Raw genomic sequence first — 10,188 nt, 5'->3', positions numbered from 1 at the left:
GGTGTCAGCCTCGCCCCGTGATGGGGTCAGTCTGGTGTCAGCCTCACATCATCATAGGGTCAGTCTGGTGTCAGTCTCGCCTCGTGATGGGGTCAGTCTGGTGTCAGTCTCGCCTCTTGATGGGGTCAGTCTGGTGTCAGTCTCGCCTCGTGATGGGGTCAGTCTGGTGTCAGCCTCGCCCCGTGATGGGGTCAGTCTGGTGTCAGCCTCGCCTCGTGATGGGGTCAGTCTGGTGTCAGTCTCGCCTCGTGATGGGGTCAGTCTGGTGTCAGTCTCGACTCGTGATGCGTGATGGGGTCAGTCTGGTGTCAGCCTCACATCATGATGGTGTCAGTCTGGTGTCAGCCTCGCCTCGTTATGGTGTCAGTCTGGTGTCAGCCTCGCCTCGTGATGGGGTCAGTCTGGTGTCAGCCTCGCCTCTTGATGGGGTTAGTCTGGTGTCAGTCTCGCCTCGTGATGGTGTCAGTCTGGTGTCAGCCTCGCCTCATGATGGGGTCAGTCTGGTGTCAGTCTCGCCTCGTGATGGGGTCAGTCTGGTGTCAGTCTCGCCTCGTGATGAGGTCAGTCTGGGTTCAGCCTCACATCATGATGGTGTCAGTCTGGTGTCAGCCTCGCCTCAGGATGGGGTCAGTCTGGTGTCAGCCTCACATCATGATGGTGTCAGTCTGGTGTCAGCCTCGCCTCATGATGGGGTCAGTCTGGTGTCAGCCTCGCCTCGTGATGGGGTCAGTCTGGTGTCAGCCTCACCTCGTGATGGGGTCAGTCTGGTGTCAGCCTCACATCATGATGGTGTCAGTCTGGTGTCAGCCTCACCTCGTGATGGGGTCAGTCCGGTGTCAGTCTCGCCTCGTGATGGGGTCAGTCTGATGTCAGCCTCACATCATGATGGTGTCAGTCTGGTGTCAGCATCGCCTCGTGATGGTGTCAGTCAGGTGTCAGCCTCGCCTCGTGATGGGGTCAGTCTGGTATCAGTCTCGCTTCGTGATGGGGTCAGTCTGGTATCAGCCTCGCCCCGTGATGGAGTCAATCTGGTGTCAGTCTCGCCTCGTGATGGTGTCAGTCTGGTGTCAGCCTCGCCTCATGATGGGGTCAGTCTGGTGTCAGTCTCGCCTCGTGATGGGGTCAGTCTGGTGTCAGTCTCGCCTCGTGATGAGGTCAGTCTGGGTTCAGCCTCACATCATGATGGTGTCAGTCTGGTGTCAGCCTCGCCTCAGGATGGGGTCAGTCTGGTGTCAGCCACACATCATGATGGTGTCAGTCTGGTGTCAGCCTCGCCTCATGATGGGGTCAGTCTGGTGTCAGCCTCGCCTCGTGATCGGGTCAGTCTAGTGTCAGTCTCGCCTCGTGATGGGGTCAGTCTGGTGTCAGTCTCGCCTCTTGATGGGGTCAGTCTGGTGTCAGCCTCGCCTCGTGATGGTGTTAGTCTGGATTCAGTCTCTCCTCGTGATGGTGTCCGTCTGGTGTCAGCCCCGCCTCGTGATGAGGTCAGTCTGGTGTCAGCCTCACATCATGATGGTGTCAGTCTGGTGTCAGCCTCGCCTCGTGATGGGGTCAGTCTGGTGTCAGCCTCACATCATGATGGTGTCAGTCTGGTGTCAGCCTCGCCTCATGATGGGGTCAGTCTGGTGTCAGCCTCGCCTCGTGATGGGGTCAGTCTGGTGTCAGCCTCACATCATGATGGTGTCAGTCTGGTGTCAGCCTCGCCTCGCCTCGTGATGGTGTCAGTCTGGTGTCAGCCTCGCCTCATGATGGGGTCAGTCTGGTGTCAGCCTCGCCTAGTGATGGGGTCAGTCTGGTGTCAACCTCACATCATTAAGGGGTCAGTCTGGTGTCAGCCTCGCCTAGTGATGGGGGCAGTCTGGTGTCAGCATCGCCTCGAGATGGTGTCAGTCTGGTGTCAGCTTCGCCTCGTGATGGTGTCAGTATGGTGTCAGCCTCACCTCGTGATGGGGTCAGTCTGGTGTCAGCCTCGCCTCGTGATGGGGTCAGTCTGGTGTCAGCCTCGCCTCGTGATGGGGTCAGTCTGGTGTCAGCCTCGCCTCGTGATGGGGTCAGTCTGGTGTCAGCCTCGCCCCGTGATGGGGTCAGTCTGGTGTCAGCCTCACATCATCATGGGGTCAGTCTGGTGTCAGTCTCGCCTCGTGATGGGGTCAGTCTGGTGTCAGTCTCGCCTCATGATGGGGTCAGTCTGGTGTCAGTCTCGCCTCGTGATGGGCTCAGTCTGGTGTCAGCCTCGCCCCGTGATGGGGTCAGTCTGGTGTCAGCCTCGCCTCGTGATGGGGTCAGTCTGGTGTCAGTCTCGCCTCGTGATGGGGTCAGTCTGGTGTCAGTCTCGACTCGTGATGCGTGATGGGGTCAGTCTGGTGTCAGCCTCACATCATGATGGTGTCAGTCTGGTGTCAGCCTCGCCTCGTTATGGTGTCAGTCTGGTGTCAGCCTCGCCTCATGATGGGGTCAGTCTGGTGTCAGTCTCGCCTCGTGATGGGGTCAGTCTGGTGTCAGTCTCGCCTCGTGATGAGGTCAGTCTGGATTCAGCCTCACATCATGATGGTGTCAGTCTGGTGTCAGCCTCGCCTCAGGATGGGTTCAGTCTGGTGTCAGCCTCACATCATGATGGTGTCAGTCTGGTGTCAGCCTCGCCTCATGATGGGGTCAGTCTGGTGTCAGCCTCGCCTCGTGATGGGGTCAGTCTGGTGTCAGCCTCACCTCGTGATGGGGTCATTCTGGTGTCAGCCTCACATCATGATGGGGTCAGTCTGGTGTAAGCCTAACCTCGTGATGGTGTCTGTCTTGTGTCAGCCTCACATCATGATGGGGTCAGTCTGGTGTCAGCCTCACCTCGTGATGGTGTCTGTCTTGTGTCAGCCTCGCCTCGTGATGGGGTCAGGCTGGTGTCAGCCTTGCCTCGTGATGGGGTCAGTCTGGTGTCAGCCTCGCCTCGTGATGGTGTCAGTCTGGTGTCAGCCTCGCTTCTTGATGGGGTCAGTCTGGTGTCAGCCTCACATCATGATGGGGTCAGTCTGGTGTCAGTCTCGCCTCGTGATGGGGTCAGTCTGGTGTCAGCCTCGCCTCGTGATGGGGTCAGTCTGGTGTCAGCCTCACATCATGATGGGGTCAGTCTGGTGTCAGTCTCGCCTCGTGATGGGGTCAGTCTGGTGTCAGCCTCGCCTCGTGATGGGGTCAGTCTGGTGTCAGTCTCACCTCGTGATTGATGGGGTCAGTCTGGTGTCAGCCTCGCCTCGTGATGGGGTCAGTCTGGTGTCAGCCTCGCCTCGTGATGGGGTCAGCCAGGTGTCAGTCTCGCCTCGTGATGGGGTCAGTCTCGCCTCGTGATGGGGTCAGTCTGGTGTCAGCCTTACATCGTGATGGTGTCAGTCTGGTGTCAGCCTCGCCTAGTGATGGGGTCAGTCTGGTGTCAGTCTCGCCTCGTGATGGGGTCAGTCTGGTGTCAGCCTCTCCTCGTGATGGGGTCAGTCTAGTGTCAGTCTCGCCTAGTGATGGGGTCAGTCTGGTGTCAGCCTCGCCTCGTGATGGGGTCAGTCTGGTGTCAGCCTCGCTAGTGATGGGGTCAGTCTGGTGTCAGCCTCGCCTCGTGATGGGGTCAGTGTGGTGTCAGCCTCGCCTCGTGATGGGGCCAGTCTGGTGTCAGCCTCGCCTCGTGATGAGGTCAGTCTGGTGTCAGCCTCGCCTCGTGATGGGGTCAGTCTGGTGTCAGCCTCACCTCATGATGGGGTCAGTCTGGTGTCAGCCTCACATCGTGATGGTGTCAGTCTGGTGTCAGCCTCGCCTCGTGATGGTGTCAGTCTGGTGTCAGCCTCACATCGTGATGGTGTCAGTCTGATGTCAGCCTCGCCTCGTGATGGGGTCAGTCTTGTGTCAGTCTCGCCTCGTGATGGGGTCAGTCTGGTGTCAGCCTCGCCTCGTGATGCGGTCAGTCTGGTGTCAGCCTCGTCTCATGATGGGGTCAGTCTGGTGTCAGCCTCACCTCGTGATGGGGTCAGTCTGGTGTCAGTCTCGCCTCGTGATGGTGTCAGTCTGGTGTCAGCCTCGCCTCGTGATGGGGTCAGTCTGTTGTCAGCCTCGCCTCTTGATGGGGTCAGTCCGGTGTCAGTCTCGCCTCGTGATGGGGTCAGTCTGGTGTCAGTCTCGCCTCGTGATGGGGTCAGTCTGGTTTCAGCCTCACATCATGATGGTGTCAGTCTGGTGTCAGCCTCGCCTCGTGATGGGGTCAGTCTGGTGTAAGCCTCACCTCGTGATGGTGTCAGTCTGGTGTCAGTCTCGCCTCGTAATGGGGTCAGTCTGGTGTCAGTCTCACCTTGTGATGGGGTCAGTCTGGTGTCAGTCTCGCCTCGTGATGGGGTCAGTCTGGTGTCAGCCTCTCATCATGATGGTGTCAGTCTGGTGTCAGCCTCGCCTCGTGATGGGGTCAGTTTGGTGTCAGCCTCGCCCCGTGATGGTGTCAGTCTGGTGTCAGCCTCGCCTCGTGATGGGGTCAGTCTGGTGTCAGCCTCGCTAGTGATGGGGTCAGTCTGGTGTCAGCCTCGCCTCGTGATGGGGTCAGTCTGGTGTCAGCTTCGCCTCGTGATGGGGTCAGTCTGGTGTCAGCCTCACATCATGATGGTGTCAGTCTGGTGTCAGCCTCGCCTCATGATGGGGTCAGTCTGGTGTCAGCCTCGCCTCGTGATGGTGTCAGTCTGGTGTCAGCCTCGCCCCGTGATGGTGTCAGTCTGGTGTAAGCCTCACCTCGTGATGGGGTCAGTCTGGGGTCAGCCTCGCCTCGTGATGAAGTAAGTCTGGTGTCAGCCTCACCTCGTGATGGGGTCAGTCTGGTGTCAGCCTCGCCTCGTGATGGGGTCAGTCTGGTGTCAGTCTCGCCCCGTGATGGTGTCAGTCTGGTGTAAGCCTCACCTCGTGATGGGGTCAGTCTGGTGTCAGTCTCGCCTCGTGATGGGGTCAGTCTGGTGTCAGCCTCGCCTCTTGATGGGGTCAGTCTGGTGTCAGGCTCGCCTCGTGATGGTGTCAGTCTGGTGTCAGCCTCGGCTCGTGATGGGGTCAGTCTGGTGTCAGCCTCGCCTCGTAATGGGGTCAGTCTGGTGTCAGTCTCGCCTCGTGATGGGGTCAGTCTGGTGTCAGTCTCGCCCCGTGATGGAGTCAGTCTGGTGTCAGCCTCACATCATGATGGTGTCAGTCTGGTATCAGCCTCGCCTTGTGATGGTGTCAGTCTGGTGTCAGCTTCGCCTTGTGATGGTGTCAGTCTGGTCTCAGCCTCGCCTAGTGATGGGGTCAGTCTGGTGTCAGCCTCGCCTCGTGATGGGGTCAGTCTGGTGTCAGCCTCACATCATGATGGGGTCAGTCTGGTATCAGCCTCGCCTCGTGATGGTGTAAGTCTGGTGTCAGCCTCGCCTCGTGATGGGTTCAGTCTGGTGTCAGCCTCGCCTCGTGATGGGGTCAGTCTGGTGTCAGTCTCGTCTCGTGATGGAGTCAGTCTGGAGTCAGCCTCGCCTTGTGATGGGGTCAGTCTGGTTTCAGTCTCGCCTAGTGATAAGGTCAGTCAGGTGTCAGCCTCACATCATGATGGTGTCAGTCTGGTGTAAGCCTCGCCTCGTGATGGGGTCAGTTTGGTGTCAGCCTCGCCCCGTGATGGTGTCCGTCTGGTGTCAGCCTCGCCTCGTGATGGGGTCAGTCTGGTGTCAGCCTCGCTAGTGATGGGGTCAGTCTGGTGTCAGCCTCGCCTCGTGATGGGGTCAGTCTGGTGTCAGCTTCGCCTCGTGATGGGGTCAGTCTGGTGTCAGTCTCGCCCCGTGATGGTGTCAGTCTGGTGTAAGCCTCACCTCGTGATGGGGTCAGTCTGGGGTCAGCCTCGCCTCGTGATGAGGTAAGTCTGGTGTCAGCCTCACCTCGCGATGGGGTCAGTCTGGTGTCAGCCTCGCCTCGTGATGGGGTCAGTCTGGTGTCAGTCTCGCCTCGTGATGGGGTCAGTCTGGTGTCAGCCTCGCCTCGTGATGGGGTCAGTCTGGTGTCAGCCTCGCTAGTGATGGGGTCAGTCTGGTGTCAGCCTCGCCTCGTGATGGGGTCAGTCTGGTGTCAGCTTCGCCTCGTGATGGGGTCAGTCTGGTGTCAGTCTCGTCTCGTGATGGAGTCAGTCTGGAGTCAGCCTCGCCTTGTGATGGGGTCAGTCTGGTTTCAGTCTCGCCTAGTGATGGGGTCAGTCTGGTGTCAGCCTCACATCATGATGGTGTCAGTCTGGTGTAAGCCTCGCCTCGTGATGGTGTCAGTCTGGTGTCAGCCTCGCTAGTGATGGGGTCAGTCTGGTGTCAATCTCGCCTCGTGATGGAGTCAGTCTGGTGTCAGTTTCGCCTCACGATGGGGTCAGTCTGGTGTCAGTCTTGCCTCGTGATGGGGTCAGTCTGGTGTCAGCCTCGCCTCGTGATGGGGTCAGTCTGGTGTCAGTCTCGCCTTGTGATGGGGTCAGTCTGGTGTCAGCCTCACATCATGATGGTGTCAGTCTGGTGTCAGCAACACTAGTGATGGGGTCAGTCTGGTGTCAGTCTTGCCTCGTGATGGGGTCAGTCTTTTGTCAGCCTCGCCCCGTGATGGGGTCAGTCTGGTGTCAGTCTCGCCTCGTGAAGGGGTCAGTCTGGTGTCAGCCTCACATCATGATGGTGTCAGTCTGGTGTCAGCCTCGCCTCGTGATGGGGTCAGTCTGGTGTCAGCCTCACATCATGATGGTGTCAGTCTGGTGTCAGCCTCGCCTCGTGATGGGGTCAGTCTGGTGTCAGCCTTGCCTAGTGATGGTGTCAGTCTGGTGTCAGCCTCACATCATGATGGTGTCAGTCTGGTGTTAGTCTCGCCTCGTGATGGGGTCAGTCTGGTGTCAGTCTCGCCTCGTGATGGGGTCAGTCTGGTGTCAGTCTCGCCTCGTGATGGGGTCAGTCTGGTGTCAGTCTCGCCTCGTGATGGGGTCAGTCTGGTGTCAGCCTCACATCATGATGGTGTCAGTCTGGTGTCAGCCCTCGCCTCGTGATGGTGTCAGTCTGGTGTCAGCCTCGCCCCGTGATGGTGTCAGTCTGGTGTAAGCCTCACCTCGTGATGGGGTCAGTCTGGTGTCAGTCTCGCCTCGTGATGGGGTCAGTCTTGTGTCAGCCTCACATCGTGATGGGGTCAGTCTGGTGTCAGCCTCGCCTCGTGATGGGGTCAGTCTGGTGTCAGCCTCGCCTCGTGATGGGGTCAGTCTGGTTTCAGTCTCGCCTCGTGATGGGGTCAGTCTCTGGTGTCAGCCTCGCCTCGTGATGGGGTCAGTCTGGTGTCAGCCTCGCCTCGTGATGGGGTCAGTCTCGTGTCAGCCTCGCCTCGTGATGGGGTCAGTCTGGTGTCAGCCTCACATCATGATGGTGTCAGTCAGGTGTCAGCCTCGCCTCGTGATGGGGTCAGTCTGGTGTCAGCCTTGCGTCGTGATGGTGTCAGTCTGGTGTCAGCCTCGCCTCGTGATGGTGTCAGTCTGGTGTCAGCCTCGCCTCGTGATGGGGTCAGTCTGGTGTCAGACTCGCCTCGTGATGGGGTCAGTCTGGTGTCAGCCTCGCCTCGTGATGGGGTCAGTCTGGTGTCAGCCTCGCCTCGTGATGGTGTCAGTCTGGTGTCAGACTCGCCTCGTGATGGGGTCAGTCTGGTGTACGACTCGCCTCTTGATGGGGTCAGTCTGGTGTCAGCCTCGCCTCGTGATGGTGTCAGTCTGGTGTCAGCCTCGCCTAGTGATAGGGTCAGTCTGGTGTCACCCTCGCCTCGTGATGGGGTCAGTCTGGTGTCAGCCTCACATCATGATGGTGTCAGTCTGGTGTCAGCCTCGCCTCGTGATGGGGTCAGTCTGGTGTCAGTCTCGCCTAATGATGGTGTCAGTCTAGTGTCAGCCTCACATCATGATGGGGTCAGTCTGGTGTCAGCCTCGCCTCGTGATGGTGTCAGTCTGGTGTCAGCCTCACATCATGATGGTGTCAGTCTGGTGTCAGCCTCGCCTCGTGATGGGGTCAGTCTGGTGTCAGCCTCGCCTCGTGATGGGGTCAGTCTGGTGTCAGCCTCACCACGTGATGGGGTCAATCTGGTGTCAGCCTCACATCATTATGGTGTCAGTCTGGTGTCAGCCTCGCCTCATAATGGGGTCAGTCTGGTGTCAGTCTCACATCATGATGGTGTCAGTCTGGTATCAGCCTCGCCTCGTGATGGGGTCAGTCTGGTGTCAGCCTCGCCTCGTGATGGGGTCAGTCTGGTGTCACCCTTGCCTCGTGATGGGGTCAGTCTGGTGTCAGCCTCGCCTCGTGATGGGGTCAGTCTGGCGTCAGCCTTGCCTCGTGATGGTGTCAGTCTGGTGTCAGCCTCGTCTCGTGATGGTGTCAGTCTGGTGTCAGCCTCGCCTCGTGATGGGGTCAGTCTGGTGTCAGCCTCACATCATGATGGTGTCAGTCTGGTGTCAGCCTCGCCTCGTGGTGGGATCAGTCCGGTGTCAGTCTCGCCTCGTGATGGGGTCAGTCTGGTGTCAGCCTCGCCTCGTGATGGGGTCAGTCTGGTGTCAGCCTCGCCTCGTGATGGTGTCAGTCTGGTGTCAGCCTCGCCTAGTGATAGGGTCAGTCTGGTGTCAGCCTCGCCTCGTGATGGGGTCAGTCTGGTGTCAGCCTCACATCATGATGGTGTCAGTCACGTGTCAGCCTCGCCTCGTGATGGGGTCAGTGTGGTGTCAGCCTCGCCATGTGATGGTGTCAGTCTGGTGTCAACCTCGCCTCTGGATGGTGTCAGTCTGGTGTCAGCCTCACATCATGATGGTGTCAGTCAGGTGTCAGCCTCGCCTCGTGATGGGGTCAGTCTGGTGTCAGCCTCGCCTCGTGATGGGGTCAGTCTGGTGTCAGCCTCGCATTGTGATGGGGTCAGTCTGGTGTCAGTCTCACATCATGATGGTGTCAGTCAGGTGTCAGCCTCGCCTCGTGATGGGGTCAGTCTGGTGTCAGCATCGCCTCGTGATGGTGTCAGTCTGGTGTCAGCCTCGCCTCGTGATGGGGTCAGTCTAGTGTCAGCCTCGCCTCGTGATGGTGTCAGTCTGGTGTCAGCCTCGCCTCGTGATGGTGTCAGTCTGGTGTCAGCCTCGCCTCGCGATGGGGTCAGTCTGGTGTCAGCCTCGCCTCGTGATGGGGTCAGTCTTGTGTCAGCCTCACATCATGATGGTGTCAGTCTGGTGTCAGCCTCGCCTCGTGATGGGGTCAGTCTGGTGTCAGCCTCGCCTCGTGATGGGGTCAGTCTGGTGTCAGTCTCGCCTCGTGATGCGGTCAGTCTGGTGTGAGCCTCGCCTCGTGATGGTGTCAGTCTGGTGTCAGCCTCACATCGTTATGGTGTCAGTCTGGTGTCAGCCTCGCCTCGTGATGGGGTCAGTCTGGTGTCAGCCTCGCCTCGTGATGGGGTCAGTCTGGTGTCAGCCTCGCCTCGTGATGGGGTCAGTCTGGTGTCAGCCTCGCCTCGTGATGGGATCAGTCTGGTGTCAGCCTCGCCTCGTGATGGTGTCAGTCTGGTGTCAGCCTCGCCTAGTGATAGGGTCAGTCTGGTGTCAGCCTCGCCTCGTGATGGGGTCAGTCTGGTGTCAGCCTCACATCATGATGGTGTCAGTCACGTGTCAGCCTCGCCTCGTGATGGGGTCAGTGTGGTGTCAGCCTCGACTCGTGATGGTGTCAGTCTGGTGTCAGCCTCACCTCGTGATGGGGTCAGTCTGGTGTCAGCCTCGCCTCGTGATGGGGTCAGTCTGGTGTCAGCCTCGCCTCGTGATGGGGTCAGTCTGGTGTCAGCCTCGCCTCGTGATGGGGTCAGTCTGGTGTCAGCCCCGCCTCGTGATGGTGTCAGTCTGGTGTCAGCCTCACCTAGTGATAGGGTCAGTCTGGTGTCATCCTCGCCTCGTGATGGGGTCAGTCTGGTGTCAGCCTCACATCATGATGGTGTCAGTCTGGTGTCAGCCTCGCCTCGTGATGTGGTCAGTCTGGTGTCAGTCTCGCCTCGTGATGGGGTCAGTCTGGTGTCAGCCTCACATCGTGATGGTGTCAGTCTGGTGTCAGCCTCGCCTCGTGATGGGGTCTGTCTGGTGTCAGCCTCGCCTCGTGATGGTGTCAGTCTGGTGTCAGCCTCGCCTCGTGATGGTGTCAGTCTTGTGTCAGCCTCGCC

The sequence above is a fragment of the Staurois parvus genome, unplaced genomic scaffold (genome assembly GCF_062004578.1).
Source record: "Staurois parvus isolate SC_StPar_1 unplaced genomic scaffold, SC_StPar_1.0 ptg002365l, whole genome shotgun sequence".
NCBI lineage: Eukaryota > Metazoa > Chordata > Amphibia > Anura > Ranidae > Staurois > Staurois parvus.
The sequence above is the reverse complement of the archived record's forward strand: the minus strand, read 5'-3'. Positions refer to the sequence as shown.